This window comes from Triticum urartu, chromosome 6A, assembly GCF_056163025.1.
Source record: "Triticum urartu cultivar PI428250 chromosome 6A, HENAU_Tu73, whole genome shotgun sequence".
NCBI classification, from domain to species: domain Eukaryota; kingdom Viridiplantae; phylum Streptophyta; class Magnoliopsida; order Poales; family Poaceae; genus Triticum; species Triticum urartu.
In genome coordinates this window covers 5,081,757-5,105,842 of record NC_141878.1, presented here as the reverse complement: position 1 = coordinate 5,105,842, position 24,086 = coordinate 5,081,757, and the positions used below count along the sequence as shown (strand labels likewise).

Here is a 24,086-nt window from a genome sequence, read left to right as displayed (position 1 = left end):
ATATATACATCTTTACCTCTCGACCATTTTGAGACTCCTCGTCATGTCTGTGATCTCATCCGGGACTCCAAACAACATTCGGTTACCAAATCACATCACTCATATATAGTATATCGTCAACGAATGTTAAGCAGGGTTCGATAACTATGTAGACATGACCGAAACACCTCTCCGGTTAATAACCAACAGTGGAAACTGGATGCCCATATTGGCTCATACATATTCTACGAAGATCTTTATCAGTCGAACCGTTATGACAACATACGTAATTCCCTTTGTCCATCGGTATGTTACTTGTCCGAGATTCGATCGTCGATATCTCTATACCTAGTTCTATCTCGTTACCGGCAAGTCTCTTTACTCGTTCCATAATACATCACCTCGTGACTAACTCATTAGTCGCATGCTTGCAAGCTTATGATGTGTATTACCGAGAGGGCCCAGAGATACCTCTCCGATACTCGGAGTGACAACTCCTAATCTCGATCTATGCCAACTCAACAAACACCTTCGGAGATACCTGTAGAGCAACTTTATAATCACCGAGTTACGTTGTGACGTTTCATAGCACACAAGGCATTCCTTCGGTATCCCGTAGTTGCATAATCTCATAGTCGAAGGAATATGTATTTGACATGAAGAAAGCAATAGCAATAAAACTTAACGATCATTATGCTAAGCTAACGGATGGGTTTTGTCAATCACATCATTCTCCTAATGATGTGATTCCGTTATCAAATGACAACTCATGTCCATGGTTAGGAAACCTTAACCATCTTTGATCAACCAGCTAGTCTAGTAAAGACTTACTAGGGACACAGTATTTGTTTATGTATACACACATGTATTTAAGTTTCCAATCAATACAATTCTAGCATCAATAATAAACCTTTATCATGAATAAGGAAATATAAAATAACAACTTTATTATTGCCTCTAGGGCATATTTCCTTTAGTCTCCCACTTGCAATAGAGTCAATAATCTAGATTACATTATAATGAATCTAACACCCATGGAGTCTTGGTTTTGATCATGTTTTTCTCGCGGAAGAGATTTAGTCAACGGGTCTGCTACATTCAGATCCGTATACACTTTGCAAATTTCTATGTCTCCATCCTTGACCTTTACACGGATAGAGTTGAAGCATCTCTTGGTGTGTTTGGTTCTCTTGTGAAACGTGAATTCTTTCACCAAGGCAATTGCTCTAGTGTTGTCACAAAAGATTTTAATTGGACCTGATGCACTAGGTATTACACCTAGATCGGATATGAACTCCTTCATCTAGACTCCTTCATGTGCTGCTTCCGAAGCAGCTATGTACTCCGCTTCACATGTAGATCCCGCCACAATGCTCTGCTTGGAACTGCACCAACTGACAGCTCCACCATTCAATATAAAAATGTATCCGGTTTGTGATTTACAGTCATCCGGATCAGCGTCGAAGCAAGCATCGACGTAAACATTTACGACGAGCTCTTCAACACCTCCATAAACGAGAAACATATTCATTGTCCATTTTAGGTACTTCAGGATATTCTTGACCGCTGTCCAGTGATCTACTCCTGGATTACTTTGGCACCTCCTGCCAAACTTATGGCAAGGCACACATCAGGTCTGGTACATAGCATAGCATACATGATAGAACCTATGGCTGAGGCATAGGGAATGCCTTTCATTTTCACTCTATCGTTTGCATTGGTCGGGCTTTGAGTCTGACTCAACTTCACATCTTGTAACACAGGCAAGAACCCTTTCTTTGACTAATCCATTTTGAACTTCTTCAAAACTTTATCAAGGTATGTGATTTGCGAAAGTCCTATTAAGCTTATCGATCTATCCCTATAGATTTTGTTGCCCAATATATAAACAGCTTCACCGAGGACTTTCATTGAAATTTTTTATTTAAGTATCCTTTTATGCTATCCAGAAATTCTATATCATTTCCGATCAACAATATGCCATCCACATATAATATCAGAAATGCTATAAAGCTCCCACTCATTTTCTTGTAAATACATGCTTCACCATAAGTCTGTATAAAATCATATGCTTTGATCACGACATCAAAGCGTATATTCCAACTCCGAGATGCTTGCACCAATCCATAGATGGATCGCTGGAGCTTGCACACTTTGTTAGCACCTTTAGGATCGACAAAACCTTCTAGTTACATCATATACAACTCTTCTTTAAGAAATCCATTAAGGAATGCAGTTTTGACGTTCATTTGCCAGCTTTCAAAATCATAAAATGCGGTAATTGCTAACATGATTCTGACAGACTTAAGCATCGCTACGGGTGAGAAAGTCTCATCGTAGTCAACTCCTTGAACTTGTCTAAAACCTTTCGCGACAAGTCGAGCTTTGTAGACAGTAACATTACCATCAGCGTCGGTCTTCCTGAAGATCCATTTATTTTCTATGGCTTGCCGATCATCGGACAAGTCCATCAAAGTCCATACTTTGTTCTCATACATGGATCCTATCTTAGATTTCATGTCCTCAAGCCATTTATCGGAATCTGGGCTCATCATAGTGTTGGAAATATGCCCTAGAGGCAATAATAAAAGGATCATTATTATATTTCCTTGTTCATGATAATTGTCTTTTATTCATGCTATAATTGTGTTATCCGGAAATCGTAATACATGTGTGAATACATAGACACCAAAATGTCCCTAGTAAGCCTCTAGTTGACTAGCTCGTTGATCAACAGATGGTCATGGTTTCCTGACTATGGACATTGGATGTCATTGATAACGAGATCACATCATTAGGAGAATGATGTGATGGACAAGACCCAATCCTAAACATAGCACAAGATCGTATAGTTCGTTTGCTAGAGTTTTTCCAATGTCAAGTATCTTTTCCTTAGACCATGAGATCGTATAACTCCCGGATGCCGTAGGAGTGCTTTGGGTGTACCAAACGTCACAACGTAACTGGGTGACTATAAAGGTATACTACAGGTATCTCCAAAAGTGTCTGTTGGGTTGACACGGATCAAGACTGGGATTTGTCACTCCGTATAACGGAGAGGTATCTCTGGGCCCACTCGGTAATGCATCATCATCATGAGCTCAAAGTGACCAAGTGTCTGGTCACGGGATCATGCATTACGGTATGAGTAAAGTGACTTGCCGGTAACGAGATTGAACGAGGTATTGGGATACCGAGATCGAATCTCGGGCAAGTAACGTACCGATTGACAAAGGAAATTGTATACGGGGTTGCTTGAATCCTCGACGTCGTGGTTCATCCGATGAGATCATCGAGGAGCATGTGCGAGCCAACATGGGTATCCAGATCCCGCTGTTGGTTATTGACCGGAGAGCCGTCTCGGTCATGTCTACATGTCTCCCGAACCCGTAGGGTCTACACACTTAAGGTTCGGTGACGCTAGGGTTGTAGAGATATGAATATGCAGTAACCCGAAAGTTGTTCGGAGTCCCGGATGAGATCCCGGACGTCATGAGGAGTTCCGGAATGGTCCGGAGGTGACGAATTATATATAGGAAGTGCAGTTTCGGCCATCGGGAGAGTTTCGGGGTCACCGGTATTGTACCGGGACCACCGGAAGGGTCCCGGGGGTCCATCGGGTGGGGCCACCCATCCCGAAGGGCCCCATGGGCTAAAGTGGGGAGGGGAACCAGCCCATAGTGGGCTGGTGCGCCCCCCTTGGCCCACCCCATGCGCCTAGGGTTGGGAACCCTAGGGTGGGGGGGGGGGCGCCCCAGCTGGCTTGGGGGGCACTCCACCACTTGGCCGCCGCCCCCCCGCTAGGAGATCCCATCTCCTAGGGCCGGCGCACCCCCTAGGGGGCCTATATAAAGGGGGGGAGGGAGGGGCAGCCGCACCCTTGAGTCTTGGCGCCTCCCTCTCCCCTGCTATACCTCTCCCTCTCGCAGAAGAACGGCGAAGCCCTGCTGCTGTGACTGCTGCATCCATCACCACGCCGTCGTGCTGCTGGATCTTCATCAACCTCTCCTCCCCCCTTGCTGGATCAAGAAGGAGGAGACGTCACGCTGACCGTACGTGTGTTGAACACGGAGGTGCCGTCCGTTCGGCGCTAGGATCTCCGGTGATTTGGATCACGTCGAGTACGACTTCCTCATCCCCGTTCTTTGAACGCTTCCGCGCGTGATCTACAAAGGTATGTAGATGCAATCCGATCACTCGTTGCTAGATGAACTCATATATGGATCTTGGTGAAATCGTAGAAATTTTTTTGTTTTCTGCAAGGTTCCCCAACACATAGCTTCTTCATAGTTCGTAGGTTTGCCTTGGTCTAGTAACATGACTTCCAGAACAGTATTACCGTACCACTCTGGTGCGGATCATGCTCTGGTTGACCTACGAGGTTCAGTACTAACTTGATCTGAAGTTTCATGATCATCATCATTAGCTTCCTCTCTAGTTGGTGTAGGCATCACGGGAACAGTTTTCTGTGATGAGCTACTTTCCAATTCGAGAGAAGGTACAATTACCTCATCAAGTTCTACTTTCTTCCCACTCATTCTTTCGAGAGAAACTTCTTCTCAAGAAAGGTTTCATTCTTGGCAACAAAGATCTTGCCTTCGGATCTGTGGTAGAAGGTGTACCCAATTGTTTCCTTAAGGTATCCTATATATGAAGACGCACTTCTCCGATTGTGGTTCGAGCTTATCAGACTTGAAGCCTTTTAACATAAGTGTCGCAACCCCAAACTTTAAGATACGACAGCTTAGGTTTCTTGCCAAACCACAGTTCATACGGTGTCATCTCAACGGATTTAGATGGTGTCCTATTTAACGTGAATGCAGCTGTCTCTAATGCATAACCCTAAAATAATATTGGTAAGTCGGTAAGAGACATCATAGAACGCACCATATCCAATAAAGTACGGCTACGATGTTCGAACACACCATTACGCTGTGGTATTTCAGGTGGCATGAGTTGTGAAACTATTCCACGTTGTTTTAAATGAAGGCCAAACTCGTAACTCAAGTATTCGCCTCCATGATCAGATCGTAGAAACTTTATTTTCTTGTTATGATGATTCTCTACTTCACTCTGAAAATCTTTGAACTTTTCAAATGTTTCAGACTTGTGTTTCATCAAGTAGATATACCCATACCTTTTTCTCTACTCTATTTATTTTATGCGCGCTAATTGGCCGACCCGTTCCTGTAGACACCCGACGTGAGAGAAGCTACTGTCTTGCTATAAGGGAGACATATCTCTTGGGAGTTGGGAGCGCCACTTCGGTATGAAAGCTTCGAGTGATACGATAGTGATCGCACATGAGAGTTCCGACATGGGCCAGGTAAGCAACAAGGCGGGATGGTTTCAATCCGTTTTGGGACGTATCCAACTGTCTTTTTTTCTTATACTATGTTGGTTTTCTGGTAGTTTTTATTATATATTTTTGTTTTCCTCTCATATTCTTTTTGTTTTTATTTTTTACTTTCTTTTGGTTTTCTCTATTCTAAAATTCATGGAATTTTCTATATTCATGAATCTATTTATATCTATCTATATCTATATCTATCTATCTATATCTATCTATCTATATCTATATCTATATCTATCTATATCTATATCTATATCTATATCTATCTATCTTCTATACTTCTATACTTCTATATATATATATATATCTATATCTATACTTCTATACTTTATACTAATTATAGACTCCCAAGAAATTACCTGGATGTGAGGTAATAGACTCTTCGTTGAAAACTCTCTTAACAGGATGTGAGGTAGATCCTAACAGAAACAGCATAGATGTCGGCCCCATGGCATGGTCTTACATATGGACTATTCTCACGATATCAATACGACACATGGAGTCATGCATGGTGAACAAAATAAGAAGATGCAGCGATATATGGATCTTATCCTCCTGGACATTGGAAGAAGAAGTTGGCTAATATGGTAGACTTGAACATTATTGGCACACCACCAGCCCTGACGATGTCTAGCCGCTAGCATGCAACTGAGAGAAAAGGCAAGGTTGTCGTCACAGAGTAGTCCTGTTGCCGGACTTGCCCATGAAGAAAATCAGACTTTGACAAGATTTCAGTTGAATTCAAAGCAGTGATTCCATATTTCAATTTTAAGTATGTAAATAAGGATGCATGCAAGAAGGAGAGGAGTAGCCCATGTTTAATTATGTTGTCATGTTTGATCGCAGGCAGCAAGGAAGGTAGATATGGTCTGCAAGCAGGAGCAGGAAGTTTATTTCTCAATTAGTGATGATGATAAAACAGAGAGTTTCTTCCAATTTGTAGTGCTTGCTATTCATCTTGATAATGTACTCAGGGCAAGTTTTAATTTTACTTAATGTGAATACATACGATGCAAAATTGCATATCTCGACAATTACCGAAGGATTCGAACAGAGGTGATGTTTAGAGTATTGCATTACTTAGTTTTGTACTAACCTACTGATTAAAACATATATCTGATCTGCCATGTCAAGTTACGATCTATAATTTAATAATTGAAAGTACTATGAAAATATATTATATTTACTACATATATGATTAATTTTCTGCGTCGTGTTTGAGTAAACATTGAAGGATACATATAGAAAGTCTATTTCCATCTCTAATATTCTTTAAAAAAACATTTGTTTTATTTGTTTCCATGTTGCTTGCAGAGGCAATCAGAACCGCTCTCATTTTTGATAATCACTAATCACGAGGTAAATAACATTCGGAGAGAGCACATAAAGATATCGATGTAACATAGTTGCTCCATTTCTATCTAAATCTTTTTGATTCTGCTAGCATTTATATGGATGATCAAAATACAAATTTGTCTCTACTAATTACAAATCACAATTAGTTGCAAGGGATAACAATTTTAAGTGGGCTCGATTAGTTTATGCTTTTTCTGGATAACTTATTTCTATTTCACATGATATCTCGACCCCTTATTCACAGCAGTAGCATTTGTCGATCTTGAAATAGGGGTAACTATATCAAAATCTCAGGTTTGTAAAATGTCAATTCATATTTAATTAGGTGATTTAGACATCTCCATCAAAACTACTTATTAAAGAAAATGAGGATATATCCATGTAAAGTGTGAGCAATATGAATTGGAGGTGAAGTCTTCAACATGTACTGAAATAAATTAGGACCATAATGTAAACCAAAAATGGTTCTCGCTGAGCTTTTTTATTGAGATTACTGTTGACTAAAATTCTAATGCATATATCTATATATGTTTGGCTTTTAATAGTTATGCTTTGGTGGTATTCAACGTATACGTATGGTTTACTAAAACTTTACTCTGAATATATATGTACCTCTATGAATGAAGTAAAATATTTATTTTCCATCTTTAGTAGTAAATATAATATACACTCATATTATAATTATAAAATAGTCAATTTGTACAGCTAACCAAATGTTGAATATAGACAAATTTGCACATCTAATTTTAACAATATGGCATCTCACCTTTTACATGTGAACTTGCAAAATTCTTAAACGAAAATATGAAATTGCACCATGTATACTGTAAATAAACTTTTGGATTCAAACGAAAAAAAATACAAAAATACACGCTAGCCCGTGCGAATGCACGAGTTGACGACTATAGTAGTTATAATTTCTGAATTATTTTCAAACTAGTGATTTTTCTGAGCTATTTTTTTAATTTTTCAAAAGAAACGGAAATTCATGGATATTTGTTGAAATTGAACAACTTTTGAAATTCGTGAATATAGTTTTTATTTATGAACATTTACAAAATTTACGTGATTTTTTCTACTTTCTGAAGAGTTTTCTAATTATGAATTGTTTTTAAACTGATGAACTTTACTCCGAACTTATGAAATTTTTAAGAATTGGTGAACATTTGTTGAATTACTGAACATTTTCTGTATTCCCAAATTTCTCATAAGTTGTGATATCTTTTTTTGCTTTCGTGAACTTTTTTTGATTTTACAAAATTTTCCCAAAATCGCAGGTATAGTTAAGATGGTCGATGCCCGGGTACCCAGTTTACTGTGCCCCTAAGCAATGAATATTTTCTGTTGATTAACAGATATAGTGCTTCCAAAAAAGAACAATTATTCCCAGGCCTGCACTGCCCATGTGAGTATGGTCATACTATGATACAGTAGTCGTACTCTCCATCATGTATGCTAGCTGCATCTAACTGCCAGCTCCCCCTCTCCGGCCCCTATGTACATCACTCTACACTAGCTAAGTTTAATTTCATCAAATTTTGGGGTACTTCCTCCATTTTTATATACAAAGCCACAAACTCAAATTAGAGGTACCAAGGTTAAATTTAATACATGTTTTACAATCCAACTTTTTTCCGTTGACTGGGATCATTAATACACCACATGTATGCAAGAAAACTGAATGGAGAAAGTAGCTGACTGTCATCATGACTGCATGCATGCAAGTATTAAACAACTTGATAGCATGAGGAAACATCATTAATTTTTTCCTCAATTACTATTAGTGGCCTTGTATAAATGCAAAACATATACTCCATAGTGACCTTGTATATGTAAGAGCAAGTACAATCACAGGCTTATAGCCCGCTTACATGGCAATTTTGCCTATGTGGAGAGAGAGACATGAAAAACTAAGAGGAGTGGACTCTTATGCAAGAGTCTAGCTATATGCGGATTTAGACCAATACAATAAATATGAAGAGAGATAGAGAGAAGATGAGAAAAAGTAGTACCCTTATAGCTAACCTTATTGTATGAGTGGTATAAGCGAGGGCTATATATCACATGGCAACATCATATAGACAACAGTTGGCTCAGAATTACATAGGAGTACTCGGCGAAGCTGCCCACCGAAATCTCCTCTACTCATTTGCATCGAGATCCCAACCATTATATTAGTCAGGATGTATTCCATGATTCAACAATCGTGTATATCCCACCCGTATAAATATCAACAGTTGTCCTGACTTGACCAGTGGAAAAGGAGAAGACCCCATTGTCTCCAATAGCCACCTCTGAACCACCCATCAAATATTAAATGCAACCCGTTGTTACTATGGCCTTGATCAAATCTTGCTAGTACTGGACATCTAATATTTTAGTTGGACAAAATTTGAGGTTGGGAAGATTGATTATGTGTTTAACTGTTCCCTCAAGGTTGTGTTTCTGTTGCATATTTTAGTACGATGGAAGAAGTAGTGCTTAATGATGCAGATATGGTAATTGTATTATCAACCATCTGACCCTAATCATGTAATCAATTATTATATGTATGCTTACTGAGACGTTTTTTGTACTAACGCCTAGTTTGTCAACATAGTTTTCTCAAAATCGTAGTACTAATCTAAAACCTCTGTATTTAATTGCGTAAACAATGAATACTTCAGTTTTGAAAAACCATAGTTTTTTCTTCTTCAGTTTAGAAAAAAGTGGCCAAGACATCTTTTCTTGAGTACTACAAAAATATGGTATTAGAGATAATATATTTATAAAACTGTGATATTTGTTGAACCCAAACACCTCATAGTTTTGAAAACTGTGCTTTATGAGAAAACCATAATATTCTTCAAATACTTCAAAAAATAACTAGCATAAGTCTTTGTAGCGGCATCTTTTAGTTTACCTTTTACCGTTTTATCTTCCACTGTAAGATTTTTTAGGGGTACCTTTCCACTGTAAGTTGCCTGGCAAGTTTACATTCATTTATTTCAATCCGTTCTCCATTGAAAACTTGCATCATTTTGTCAGTCAATGTGTGAGTTAAATGCGCTGCGTCCAGTTCACTAATAAATGAGTATGGACAGCTTTTTACTATTGACATATACACAAACGCGTGTATTATGAGGTCACTTCCAATTCAAGAAAAAGTTGCACCAATCCCAAAACTAACGACGAGCGGCTTTGATTCTGGTGGGTGTGGTCGCCGTGTGCTACTCGTCTGCGTGTGCAGTTGGCTCTACTATTAACCATTCTCTAAATGGAGGGAGTAGCTTTTGCACTAATAGTGCTGCTGAAAATATCTTGAAGATTAATAATAAGGGAGCGGCTAGCCGTCGGTCATTTGAAAACGTTTTGGTGTCAAGTAGATTTTCCATATTCTATCTGAAATGTTGGATAAAGATACAACGGATCCCGCATCGTCTTCCAACTTGAACGGGTACGCCCACTGTTGTGTTCTTCATCTTCATCTTCTTCAACTTGAATGGGTACGCCACTGCCCTAACCGCCTGCCATCACCACTCCCTGGCTGAGGCCTTGCCGCGGTTGGCGGCCTCGATGCTCCGCCGTGCCTCCTTTCCAAACAGAACCAACCAACCCAAATTCAAAATCATGCAAATTACATCCAGCTAAACTGCAATAATAATTCAACATTTTTTTTCACAACCTACATACATAGGTGCGTGCACAACACAAACACAATGAATTTGAAATATCAATCACAAACAGTACGTGCAAGGTAGCTAGGGCATCAAAGCTCTCTGGTCAGTCGATGAGCTCCTTGAGGTAGTTGTCGTAGACGAAGTCGACGAGGATACGATACGCCTTCTCCGTGGGGTGGTAGCTGTCCCAGAACAAATAGTCGGTGACGTCGCCGCACACCGCCGACGTGACGCCGTTGCACAGCACGGAGACCTCCATCATGCCCGTGCCGCAGCAGCCCAGCGTGGACTCCTTGAACCCGTACCCCTCCGGGCGCATCATCATGTCCAACAAGTACCCGTATATGTCCATGAGCACCACCCTCGCCCCCGGGTGCTTGGCCTTGAGCGACTCCACGGTGGTGCCCATGCCGGCGTTGATCATCTCGGCGATCTCGTTGTGGCCCGACGAGCAGTCCCGCGCCATGCCGCCCGAGAGCGTGCGCTGGGACGGCACGCACCCGATGGGCGGCATGGAGATGATGGCCACTCGCTTGGCCCCCGCGGAGAGCAGGCCGTCGAGGAAGGCGCCGGCGTGGGACACGATGAGGGACGCGTAGTCGGCGTGCGAGTAGGAGCTCCGCGCTCGCATGGTGAAGTAGGTGTTGGCCACGTCGTCGCTGCCGGCGCACACCGCGAAGACTCCCTTGGAGAGGATCTCCGAGAGAGCGGCGTCGCCGGCGAGGGCCCGGACCTTGGCCTTGTACTCGTCGAACATGCGGAGCTGGTCCTTCATGGAGATGACGGAGGCGAGCTGCGCCGTGAGCGGGTCGTAGCCGGTCCCGCCCGACGCGAAGCTGACGCCGGTGAGCAGGTCGTGGGCGGTGAGGTTCGGGGACTGCTGCAGGTATGCCGGGAGCAGCTGCTTGAGCCCCAGCTTGGAGGCGATGAAGTCGGTGGGGATCCTGCCGTTGCAGAAGCGGCCGGTGGGGCGGTGGTCGGCGCCGAAGTCGTGGCCGTAGGGCGGGAAGTTGGCCTTGATGATGGTGTGGATGGCGTTGTTGTTCCCCGGGTCCACGATGGAGTCGCCGAACACCACCAGCGCAGGCACCTGCTTGGTCGGCTCCTTCGTCTGCGGCTTCGGCTTGACCACATGGTCATGGTGGCCTTGCTTCTTCCCCGTCGCCGGCGGCGTCGTCACTCGTGCACCACTAGCACTTGCAGTGCTGCTGCTGCCCGTGTACGTGGTTCGGCCGGAAACGCCAGTCGTCGCCACGGCCAACAGCACAACAAGGACGAAGATGAAGCTCCTGCCCTGCATCGTTGTAGTTGCAACTTGCACGCCGCACTGAGTGGAATGCAGTGCAGCTAGCTGAGTGGAATGGAGTGGAGTGGAGTGGAGTGTGATATAGTGGAGTGGAGTGGAGTGTTGGAGGTGGTAGGATTTATGCATGGCTTTCGACGCATGCAATGAAGGCCGGCAAGAATCACATGCCGAGTAAATGCCGCCTGCGCCACTAGTAGTAGTCCATCCATGGATCTATGGGTGCGGTGGTGCAGCGGTGAGTATGTACTACCTCCGTTTATGTTTATTAGGACCCTCCCAATGCTTCACCTTATACAGGTGCTAAGATTGCCAGCTAAGTAAAAAATCTAATGTGACATGCTAGTTAGGAAGAGAGACAGTACTATGGTGACCCAGGAAGAAACGGTACTAAGCACGTGTACCTAGCTGGAAGCACAATTCTGAGTCTACAACTAATTAAATGCATGAAGCTTGGCACAAAAATTATACGTTTGGAAAGCTCTTTCAAATTATACGTTTGGAAAGCTCTCATTTTAGGCTAAAGTTTGAATTTAACAAATAAAATGTAAACTATGTGTCACAAAAATTATAAACTTGGAAAGCTCTTTCAAATATAAATTCAATAGTGTACTTTTTATATCATTTATTAAATAGTGTCACCAAAATATTAGGGGCCTAATAAAGCCGGATGGAAATACTCCCTCCGTTTCTTTTTAGTCTGCATATGAGGTTTGGTCAAAGCCAAGCTTTGTAAAGTTTCACTAACTATATATTAAAAAATCTCATGATTCACAATATGAAATCAATTTTATCAGATACACCATGAAATGTATTTTCATACTATTTAGTATTATAGATGTTCATATTTTTTTCGATCTATGGGTGCGGTGGTGCAGCGGTGAGTACGTACTACCTCCGATCAAGTTTATTAGGCTCCTCTCATTTTAGGTTAAAATTTGATCAATAAATTTAACTAATAAAATTTGAACTATATGTCACAAAAATTATGTGTTTGAAAAGGCCTTTCAAATACAAATTTAATAGTGTACTTTTTATAGCATTTATTCTATATTTTATTAGTCATATGAATAATCAAAGTTTGGCTCAAAATATTAGGGGCCTAATAAAGCCAGACGGAAGTACTCCCTCTCTCTCAGTTTACGGGGCGTGCGCGTGCCACTAGGTCATCAATTTGACCAATCTAATACAAGTCATATATTACAAAATTATACCAATATAAATTTCAGATGTTCTATTTTCAAATGCATAACTTTTGTGTTATATAGTTTATATTAGGATGATAAAATTGACAACCTAGCTATACGCGCAGGACTTGTAAACTCTTCGTCCGTGCGTGCTTTGATTGCGTGTGCAGTAGATGTCGGCTAGCTTAAATATGACCTGCATGCCTGCGTGCCCACAATGTTGTCATCTCTTTCTGGATCTCGCCAATCAATGGGTGACACCAAAGCAAACCAAGCCAAATGGCCAATGCCGGTACGTGAGAATGCTGTGCTCCAGTCAAGGAAGGGCACTGGAGCTAGATATGACTCACTCGTGTATGCGCGTATGTATGCTGTGTTCATGTTGGCCACTGTTTTGGTAATAGCATGCAGCGGACGTACGGCCACTACTGCAGATAGCTGGTTGCAAGAGCCTGAAACGAGCCTGCAGTGGCGACCACCGTTTTGTTGTAGTACATGCACATGTAGATCTTTCCGAAGTGTACAGTTAATTTCTTGAAATATGGGGTGGGCTTTAGGCCCATCTTACAATTTTAGAAAAGTCCTTAAGGCCCCATGTGGGTTATATGTCACTACGTGTAGTGAGAAGTTTAGTCTCATCCTGCTAGTGGAGAAGGAGTTGGACCTGTTTATAAGGAATTCACTTGCTATTGGAGCTTGAGAATAGAAGAGGCCCTCGCGCACTCCTCATCCGCTGCCCGCGTCGCCACGACGCGCTGCAGGTTGCGGGAATGAGCCGAGCCGAGCTCACACGTATGCGCTTATTTTTGCCGGTCAGTAACGAAGAGTTTCCTAACCCTAGCCGTCATCCACGCCCACTATCGTTCCTTTGCTGTTGCTATCGCCGGCGACTCTGTCCCGTTCACCGCGTACATGGTTCACGGGAGAGCAGATCTCCGAAACCCTGCCTCTCCGGATCCTGTATGGGAGAGGGGCGGTTAGATTTTTGGGAAGCGACTACGCGACTGCTCGCCTCTGTTCGTCTGGTTCCTCCACGTTCGCGTCGCCTTCATCATCATCATGTCTCAGTCCAACGCGACCGTCTCGCCGTCGAGAAGCTCGAGGCCGACAAGAAGGCAGCTGAGGACACCGCCACTGTTTCTGCCTGGCCAGGGACTAGGTAGCGAGTCCTATCATATTCAAACTCCCTCCGGTCCTTTTTAGTTCAAACCTCGCAAACTTTGACCAAGTTTATAGATGCGTCATGACTTTAGTTTTCATATTGTGCAAATTTAGCATGGTAGATGTTAATATATTTTTATATAAATATGATCAAATTTTACGAAGTTTGACTTGCAGAGTAAAAAGGATCGAAAGGAGACAGTTGAATGAATCCATTTGATTCGATTTGACAGGATATATAGCTGGACTTGACTACACCAACACCACGGACTGGCCAACTGGCTCCACAATGCTACCAACTACTAGATCAGGGTGTGATCAGCTGAGTGGAGTGTGGAGTACTCCCTCCGTTTTTAAATATAAGTTTTTGGAGTGAAATCTCTATAAAGACTTATATTTAGGAACCAAGGGAGTAGGATTTATGCATGGCTTTCGGCGCATCCGGTGCCGGCAAGGATCACATGCCAAGTAAATGCCGCCTGCGGCACTAGTCCATCCATCGATCTATCGGTGTGGTGGTGCAGGGAGCAGTGAGTAGGTACGCCCCTTCGTCCGCGCGTGCCTTTATTGCATGTGCAGTGGATGTTGGTCAGCTTAAATCTGACCTGCATCTCTGCATGTCCACAACGCTGTTATATTTTTCTGGATCTCGCCAATCAATGGGCGACACCTAAGCAAACCCAACAAACGGCGAATGCCAATATACGTGCGATTGCTGTGCTCCAGTCAAAGGAATGACACTAGTGCCAAGATATGTCTCATGTATGCGCGTATGTTGTGTTCATGTTGGCCACTGTTTGTTTTGATAGAGGCAGCGGACGTACGGCCACTACTGCGACGAGCTGACGACTACAGGACTTACTCTACTAGAGCAAATGCATGGCCAGCTGGGCTGCTTGTATATACTCCCCCCGTCCCAAAATTCTTGTCTTAGATTTGGCTAAATACGGATGTATCTAGTTACGTTTTAGTGTTAGATACATCAGTATCTAGACAAATCTAAGACAAGAATTTTGGGACGAAGTATGTTAGAGCACCTACAGCCGAATGGCCCGGTCAGTGATCGGTCACAAAAAAGTGACCCAGCTGGACTCCTAGCCCTCTACGTCTCGGATGAATGGCACCCCTCATTTGCAGTCCAAATCTTGGTCCGATATGAGGAGATTGCCCTGTCGGCTCCGACAGACAGGACGCACCCCAAATTGCGCCAAATCGACCAATTCCATAAAATCCACCTGGTCAAAACTTAGTTGCCAACAAGCATCGACCATATTTGTGTTACGGAACAAAAGGGCAACAAGTATCGGGAGAAGATCCAGAAGCACTATCATGAACACAAGGAATATGTAGAGGAACATCCGATCCTATCATTACGATCCACAGTGTGGCATCTCTCTAACATAGATGGTCCACCATCCAAGAATATGTGAACAAGTTTTTCGGCCACTATTCTTCAATGCTTGGCTGTAATCAAAGAAGATTTGAGTCCAAAGTCACGGAAGTTGAATTGTAAATTTTGTTGTAATCTACATTGCTAGTTTTTAATGTCGGTTTCTCATGATTATTTTATTGTTGATAAATCGTGTTGGCCGCCGCTTTGTTTCAATAAGTAAAGAAGAAGCTTTTTAGTTTTAGACATTGTTTGAAGAAATTGAATGACCAACCAAAGCGGAATCAACTTGTTGAATAACTCGAGAAAGGCACCAAGAGGTTGAAGATAAATGATGGCTCAGGGTCCCGCTAATCCACTGGAGTTGATGACGAAGAGGAACAAGTTTTAGGGGGAATGGAAGAGCCACCGTTCCAAAGAATAACCGGTAAATGATGGAAACCAAGTGGGAGAAGGACAGGGCTACCCGTGGGCAACAACAAAAATGTTCACCACATGGACGTGCATTTTTTTCACAAGGGAGAACAAGAAAGAGAAGAGGTTCAAAGATCATGTTGGATGTGCAAAAATAAAGGATGGATTGGGACCAAGAGAGGGTTAACAGCAAGTTGCAAACTGAGAGCAACAAGTTGCAAGCAGGGCCGGTCCTGAGATTTTGGGGGCCCGGGGCGAAATTAGAACTGAGGTCCCCCTAATATAGACATCGAATCAAATTATAATGTATGTATATGAGATTTCGCTTCATTTCGCTATCAAGATTATTTCAAATTCTTATATCATAAATATTCACAATAAATTTTATTTTTATAAATACTACTAAATTTATAGCAGATAAATTAAACATGGGCTCATGATCACTCACACAATTTCATGTGTGTCGACTTTGGCAGCATATCTTCCATAGGACCTCCATCTTCTTGATTAATAATAGATTGCTTTTCCAGAGCAAATACCACCGCCTCATTCAGATCACTTGAATCGCTCATATTCCTCTTGAAAACAATATTAGCTGATCATGTTTGCAATTTGATCAACTCACACAATATATGAAGTAAACAATTAGTACATGAAAACCACCAATTATCACGTCGAACTCGCAAACAACAACGCCTGATAATGCCATTTCTCTCCAATAGAAATGCAATATTAATAGTACTATTTATAAACTTGTATCAGTTTCTATAGGGTGAAAATATGCTACAGCATAGGCTACCTCATCTGGCGTACATGAGGACGGGGGATGTGGTGCGGTAGGCTGTGCGCCGCCTCGCCGGTCGGCATCGTGGCCTCATTGGACGATGAGGACGAGGTACAGACGCACAGCCGGCAGCCACGCATATGATAAATTGAGTAGACTGTAGGAGATGAGGAGAAAATTGACATCCGGCAATAGCTTCGTGCGTGCGCCGCCGCATTCGTTTGCTTGAATCGTGAAGGTGCTGAATCGCGGCTAACTCCTCGATCCGTGCGTGCTGCGTGGATATGCATTATTTTTTTCCTTTTTATAGGGTGATAATCCACGAGCAAACAACCATGCTAATTACTACTTGGGCTAGGCCCAGTCGTTTCCTGAGCTGCGAAGAGTACGCCGCCACGCTGGAGAAGGAAAGTGTGTGCGCCCCTGGAGTTTCACCCCTAATTACAGACTTCCCTGAACTCCCCGACGGATACCTGCGGACGTACCTCGGTACCTGGGCGGGGGCCCCTCGAGTGTGGGGGCCCGGGGCGGCCGCCCCCCTGCCCCTCCCCAGGGCCGGCCTTGGTTGCAAGTCGAGAGGGAGAAGATAGAGACGTGTCTCAAGTGGGAGCTCGGGAAGGCCCAGACTTTTGGACCAATAGAGTGCGAGAAGGAGAGATTGTAACTTGCTCGAGACACGGAGGATTAGAGTATTATGTCCACTGACGCAAGCCTCTTGGATGAGCAAGCAATGCTTGAGGGGAAAAAGAAGGAGATCTACCAACATACAGAGTATGAGGTTGCAAGAGCGGTGATGGCAGCAGCGGACGCGGAATGGATGGTGATCGCGGCAGAGTACAAGCCACAGATGGTGGCCATGACAGAGCAACTAGCATGGATGGCGTCTGGCAAGTGATCCATCACGTTGGCCAGTCTTGGCCGGGACTTGAATTTCATTTTTATATGTCCGGATTGTTGAACAGTGATTTTATTTCCTTTGTTGCATTGTTGAACTGTTGATTTGTGATGAATTTGTGCTATATGGTCCACGTGTATGGAATGCAGGTTTAGATTTGAAAATTATGCCTGCCCGGCAGGACATATGAGGGGTTATCTAGTGCCGTCCGGGATCGCGCAAGGATCCGTCCGTGGATGTTTAAAGGGGCGGATTTTCCTAATCTGGCTGTAGGTGTTGTTACATGCCAGCCTGCATGCCTTGTAACCCGACGTTTTTCTTTGCTACGAGTAAGCTGCATTAAATTCATAATTCAGCTAGTTCATTAAAAAAATCTGAAATGACAAAGAGACAAACACTATTTTTCAACAAACCATGGTCTACGTAGTCCACCGATTGTTGATGCTACTGCTTATCAGGCTGCCCATAGTGGGGGTATCTTAACCGGTATCATGCACTCGGAAATATCAAACATGCTAATGTGGCAGAGAATTAAAGAAGAGAGAGAGATGGTTAGAGTAACACTGGTAGATACAACAACATAATACTCCCTCCGTTCTTTTATATTAGGTGTATTTGTGTTTTGACAAAATTCCACAATGTAAGGTGCATTTATTCTAATTCCTCGTAATTCCATTCCTGGCCCTTCATAAGAAGGAAAGTATCTCTTTTCAGATTGTCTATATCCCTTGTAGAAAAAGAAGAATAGAATCTCTCTTACTTTCCCGGACATACTGATTACTTGCCACAAACAAATAAATTTGCTAAGAATAATTTTGTCGTAACATGTCTATAATTATGTGTCTTGATCACCATGCTAAAAGTAATACACTTTACATAAAGGAACATATAGAGTAAATGATAGTACTTTTTTGCGATGATAGTATTACTTTGCGTCTTGCATGACCATAAATAAGATCATGTATGATACTACTCTATGATACGAGTATACACTATGATGATAATATCATATATTATCATACGCATGATACTAGTATATGATACTTGCCACATGATGATACTAGTATACGAGTAGCCTCACAATTCCTCCCGTTGATGTTCATGCGTGATTGATGTCTGAACGGCCGTGCACTAAAGACAAAGGCGCAACCACCGTTGTGACGTACTACTACTAGTACTACACGTAGATCTTTCCCTGTTTACTCTTGGAGTGTACGCGCGTGCCTTGATTGCGTGTGCAGTAGATGTTGGCTCGCTTAAATATCACCTGCATGGATGTCGATCTGCATGCCCACAATGCTGCTGGCATCTAGTATATCCCTAGCTCTCTGGATCTCGCCAAGTAAGTGATGACACCAAAGCAAGCCCAACCAAACGGCCAATGCCAGTAAATTGCAATCGCTGTGCCCGAGTCAAGGAATCGTACTGGAACGAGATATGACCCGTGTATGCGTGTATGTTGTGTTCATGTTGGCCACTACTGCAAGTAGCTGACTACACGAGTTACTCCACTACAGCAAACGGTAGGTCGGTAGCTGCTTGTACGAGCTTGCAGGCGCGACCACCGTTTTGATGTAGTACACTTTTCACGAAATTACTCTAGGAGTGTACGTCCATGGTAATTCATCTCCAAAAAGGGCGGTCTTTTTCACGAAATGAAGGCATGCACTATATGGAGGAGTATACCGTTCGTGCCATCTAGCTAGCCAGGATACATAGCCGGACTTGACTACACCAACACCGAAAACTAGCTAGCTAGCGCGGTAGAGTTCTTTATGTGCCGCTCCCTGCCTACCAAGCTAGCTAGCCATGTTCATTTCTCTCACATGCATGCACCTGCCAAGTTTAATTCATCCGCAAATTTTGGATTCCAAACAAAAAAATCCTCTCCAAATTTTAGATTCACAAAAGAAAACCCTCTCAAAATTTTTGTTTGCACCCATTTAGTAATAATAACCTAATAAACAGGCAAATTAGACGGTAAGCTTTTCTTTGTTAGAGCATCACCAATCGACTAGAGTGTTTCCACCTCCGTCGGCACTGCGGTCGATATGCCTTTTCTCATGTGACCTTAGGACCATGAACGCGTGGTGGATCCTAGACCTTGTAGACAGAAGGGCTTTTGCTTTGTTTTTAAGTGTTTCTAGTTTGTTTAGGTTTGTGTCCTACTTAGAGCATCTCCAGCCGTTCGGCACCCCAGGAGGCCGAAAAAACCGCCTAGGGCCGAACGGGCGTTTGCTTGGCGCGTGGGGCCAATTGCGTTCCCAGTCGACGCCCCTATGTCGCCGTCAAAATCGCATGAACTTGGCGATATTCTATAGAAATTTGTACAAACTCGGCGATATTTCATAGAAATTTGTACAAACCCGGCGATATTTCATAGAAATATGTACAAAAATAGATAAACATGCAAACAACGCCTAGAACTACGCCTAGCCCTGCTACGCAGCGGCCGCCGCCCACCATCTACATGCCGAGGAGCCTGTAGAAACGGGTGTAGTCGCCGCCGCCATCGTCGTCGTTGTCGCGCGCCCTGCCGGAGCCGCCGCTGTCCCTACTGCACCCCTGGCCAGGGTCGCCGACGCGCGGTGGGGGGGTTGGACAGCCCGGCCTCGCCCTCCTCGTCGCTGTCGAGGACGATGATGCCATCCTCCTCGCATCCGCGGTGCCGGGCCTGGAGCTCCGCGTATGCCCGACGCTGGCGGAGCACCTGCTCACGGACGTTGTCCTCCCTCGCCCACTTGAGGGCGGCCTCGTCATCGGGGGCCAACATGTCCGTGTGCTCTGGCTTCACGGGGAGCAGCCCCGGCTCGGGTTTCGGCCGAACCAGGCGGAGGGAGCGCGGGGAGGGGTGCGGGGAGGGGTGGCCGCCCTCGTTGATGACGATGGCACCGCTGCGGGTGCGGCACCGAAGCGGCGTATCCTCCTCCGGCTCCGGCTTGATGTGGCAGAGCGCCGGCGAGCCGGAGGAGAGTGAGCCAGAGCCCGACGAGGAGGACATCCCTGGCTCCATTCGCCGCGGCGTCCAGGAGCTGCCACGGCAGCGAGAGAACGATGGGCGTTGCGGGTACTCGAGACACGGCGTGCTGCCGGTCTCGATGTGGTCGAGGACGGCCTCGAGGGTGTGGCCAGGCACGGCCACGGGGGATGGTGTCGTTGGCGGAGGCGATCTGCTCTTGGTGGCGGAGCTCAAAGAACATCATCCACAGCGTGTGGTTGTCGACGGTGTACCTCGGCTCGTTCCGCTGCGCCTCCATCAGCGACGAGTGGATGCGGGCGATCTCTAAAAAAGGCGGTCTTTTTCACGAAATGGAGGCATGCACTATATGTAGGAGTATATCGTTCGTGCCATCTAGCTAGCCAGGATACATACACGGACTTTGACTACACCAACACCGAAAACTAGCCAGCCAACTGAGCTAGCTAGCGTGGTAGAGTTCCTTATATGCCGCTCCCTGCCTACCAAGCTAGGTAGCTAGCCATGTTCATTTCTCTCACGTGCATGCACCTGCCAAGTTTAATTCATCTGCAAATTTTGGATTCCAAACAAAAAATCCTCTCCAAATTTTAGATTGACAAAAGAAAATCCTCTCAAAATTTTGGTTTGCACCTATTTAGTAATAATAACCTAATAAACAGACAAATTAGACGGTAAGCTTTTCTTTCTTAGAGCATCTCCAATCTACTAGAGTTTTTCCACCACCGTCGGCACTGCCATACTTACTTTTTGTTGTTCTGGTTTGTTGGTCTTTTGGGGGTCTTAGTTCGACGATTTTCCAATGTCTAATACAACAAGATTTGCAACAAATCTGATGAGGGGCGGACGATGATGATGGTGCACCTTCGGCTCGCTCTAGTATTTCTTGCCATCGCTAGTGTCCTACAGACATGGATGTAATTTCTATTACTTTTGATGTTATTTGTACTGCCATGATACTTGATGAAAATATGTAAAGGTTTCCCCACAAAAAATAGCATGAATTGCTAGCTATAAATTCCTACCATCCATCCCCAGAACTAATTCGAATCTACAAGCTTAAATACAGGCCATAGCCTCCTTCTTTGCCACCAAGCCCTCGATGCAAAATAAAATTGCCGTAAATGTTACAATATCGTAATATCTTTTTGGTTATAATATTTTAATATTTAAATAATAAAAACAGTGATTACAATATGAACTTGCACAACCACCACATGTACAAGCTCACACATTCCTTATAGCATATCACAGCCACGGAACTTCAAACTTGGCAAAATCATCAGATGGGCGTCAAACCTGGGGTTTAATCCTTATTAGTGGGGTGGAAACCTGGAATAGCACTGCCATCCAACCACATATTGAGTACAAGTCTCAATGTAGTAAGTATGCATGTAATGCACTGGCGCGGTGGGCATTCATATGAGCGGCCGGACGCTTTGCAGTGCGTCTCACTCCACCCCTGTCCATGGATACAATAACAATGAAGGTGGCCAAAGTATTACATATGCAGTGACTGATTACTCTATTAGCTAGGTGGCCAAAGTAGACATAAGCGCTGTGTGTGCATTTAATTGGAAACGGGATGGTGGATGATCGTTCCAGTAGCTAGCACGCTACCAAATTTTTCTTTGGAGCCCCTTAGCTTCCGAACGTTCGCTGCGAGGGGATGACATTTACGAACGATTTTGTTGGCATTTTTAGTTATGAGGGGATGGCCGTTTCTTCAAAGTGACATGACATTTTTTGTCAGATAAGGCAATTTTTCGTTTAAAACTGCCACTGTTTGATCTCGGAGCTAAAACTGTCATCAAAAGGGGTTCGTTTGCCACCCCTCTCCCAGTGAACGGTCGCCAGATAGGATTTCCGTTTTCTTTTGGACTTGCAGTGTACTACTAGGTGCATCGACTGATCTCTATGGACTATGGGTGAGTTGCTAGCAAACAGTTTAGTCATGAGTGTGATATACTACTCCTATTACGTAGGGATCTGGAGAGCTGGTGAATGCACACTCCAGGGTTGAGGGTACGTCCTACTGCACTATCATATGACCATTACACAGGAGGGGCGCGCCTCCGTTGGACTGAAATTAAAATGCAAACAGCAACTAGTGCAGGCCATCAAATAATGGCTGGCAAGCTATATATAGCAGCTAGGATATCCGGCGGCTTAAGGTATTCATGTAGAATTCAACATTAATTGATAGTTGAGTGGTGGTGTTTGCATATATTAGAAGAAAATGACAAAATATTAAAAATGTTCACAAATTTGAGAAATGTTTACAAACTATAAAGGAAATTGTGAATTTGAAAAAACTTAAAAAAAACAATCGCTAATTTGCAAAATTCACAAAATTTGAAAGTTTGAAATTTGATTGTGATTTTACATATAAAAAGAGAATGGGTAGAAAAATGACAAATAAAAAAAACAGAAGGAAGGAATAATAAAAAAACAAAAAAAACTGGGTGCAGCTCCCCCCCCCCCCCCCCCCCCCCAAGCGAAACACAACCCAGTAAACCATTGGGAACCTTCTAGAAGGTTCCCAAAAACGATGGGGTGGATAGAGTGGTCCAGCAGCCCACTTAAACAAGCGAAGCAGGAGGAGTATGCGCCATATGGTTTACCAGGGCGCCAAATAGGATTCGGGCTTGCGTTGTGGGGCGCCTATGTCTTGCCTTGGAGCTCCTAAACGGCGCCTTAAATGCAACTCGCCTGCTGTATTGAGCTGGCCCATCAACGACAAGCGATCGATCCCGATAGGCAGCTCCCTCCAGATGCCTCGCTCGATTGTAGCTTCGCTGGTTCGTCCGTTTTAACCTCGACCATGGACTGTTTAACACATTGACCACTAACTTTTCAAAAACTGAAAACAGTTCATGAATACAAAATAAGTTTCGTGAATTAGAAAAGTTCACAATTTGAAAAACAAAACCGCACATTAAAAATTGATCATTAATTTAGAAAAAATCACAAATATCAAAGTTTAAGAGGTTCATGAATTGCAAAAATGTTCATCGATTTGAAAACAAGAATCTAAAATTTGCCAAAAAATTGCACATTTTAAAAAGTTCAAAATTTGAGAAACATTATTCGATCAAAATTTTGTCACACATTTGAAAAGAATTCTCGATCTTTGAAAAGTTGTCTTTTCAGAAATTTTCGTGAATTAGAAAAGTTTGCAATTTGTAAAAATGTTCATGAATTCTGCAAAATAATTAAAATGAAAAGTACAAAAAAAATGGTAAATAAGAAGGGAAAACAAAAAAACAAAAAAAATAAAAAACCCGGTCAATACTCTTGCTGGTAGCAAACGGCTCCACTAAAACTGGAGGAACCTTTTAGGAAGTTCCAAAACAGCTGAGAAAGAAAATATAGGCACTGGCCCAACAAGAAATTGTTGTGTGCGTTTATGGTGCAAACCAGGAAAAAATATTTAATGTGCGATGTATGGTGGCAGTGGGTATGCGCTCAATAGAAAACTATAACCGGCGCTTAAGGCACTGAATAGCGTTTGGATTCTTGCTGTTGCGAGATAACGCCTATCGTCTTAGGTGGCCTCCGTAAGTGAGCCAGCACAGTAGCTCGGGTTCGTTACGTTTCATTTTCCTTACATTCGTTTGTTCAGCAT

At 43.4% G+C, this 24,086-nt stretch overlaps 1 pseudogene; it reads right to left on the bottom strand.

The window, feature by feature from the left end:
* Positions 1-10,309: 10,309 nt before the first annotated feature.
* Positions 10,310-11,760, bottom strand: LOC125513499 (GDSL esterase/lipase EXL3 pseudogene; annotated as a pseudogene).
* Positions 11,761-24,086: the final 12,326 nt, after the last annotated feature.